Source organism: Sinocyclocheilus rhinocerous, unplaced genomic scaffold, assembly GCF_001515625.1.
Source record: "Sinocyclocheilus rhinocerous isolate Xijiao unplaced genomic scaffold, SAMN03320098_v1.1 scaffold61, whole genome shotgun sequence".
In the NCBI taxonomy this organism is placed as follows: Eukaryota; Metazoa; Chordata; class Actinopteri; order Cypriniformes; family Cyprinidae; genus Sinocyclocheilus; species Sinocyclocheilus rhinocerous.
The window spans coordinates 744,833-745,799 of NW_015640445.1; the positions used below are offsets into that span (position 1 = coordinate 744,833).

The following is a 967-nucleotide window of genomic DNA, read 5'->3' on the forward strand; positions in this document are numbered from 1 at the left end:
CAAATATGTCTAAATTCATATAATTTTGGTTTAACTTCTGCTTAATGACTTTATGTAATTTCAGTGCTTATCTCCATCAATGAAAGTGGAATAGGCTATTTAATGTAAATGTATACGATGAAATGAAAACAGTTTAAAATCGTTGTTTACTTCATTACTTTTCTCTCTCCAGGATGCCATAATATCAAAGTAAGTGCGCATCATTGATCATTGTTCTCGCTAGTATTTTCTCATAACATGAGATGTGCAGTTTACTTTAAAGATAAATTATTGTGCACCTATAGCACTCCTCGCTGTCATTAAAACATAACATACCACAAGAAAAGTAATCAAGCGCATCCACTACAAATAGGCTGTCTAAATTCATATAATTTTGGTTTAACTTCTGCTTAATGACTTTATGTAATTTCAGTGCTTATCTCCATCAATTTATATTTCCTCAAAACAATGGTCTACCCAATGTTCTAGACATGATTTTGGCCTTGTTTGGTATAAATGAAAAAGTTAGTTGAAAAGAATCATCAGTGTAGAAACAATGATCCAGAGAAAGAGAACAAAGAGTTTACTTCATTACTTTTCTCTCTCCAGGAAAAAAAAGTTTTTACGTATGGGTCAGAGTTTGCGTTCAGGTGTGCAAATTTTCCCGTCAAGTTTGTTTTTTATAAATCCCACCTTTTGCGTAGGAAGTGGCGTACGCCTCTTTCAGGGCAGGCTTGTTAGTTGAAAATGATCATCAGTGTAGAAACAATGATCCAGAGAAAGAGAACAAAGAGGGCTTTTTTTTTCTCTATTCAATAAATAATTAATTTTTTTTTGTTGTGAAAGTGCATGATATTCTAGGCTGCCCATGAAAGCTTATGCCCTCCCAAGATATCTGCCAGCCCACCTTCTATAGGCCCGGTTCTTGACAGCTATAGAAGGGTGGGCTGGCAGATATCCTGGGAGGGCATTTTTTTCGAGGTGGGGG

The 967-nt window shown here is 35.6% G+C and overlaps 1 protein-coding gene across 6 annotated transcripts in view; it reads left to right on the forward strand.

Annotated features, from left to right (window-relative positions):
* The window catches only part of senp6b (SUMO specific peptidase 6b), a 27,163-nt gene that overhangs the window by 17,918 nt on the left and 8,278 nt on the right, over positions 1 to 967 (forward strand). The window lies entirely within an intron of this gene.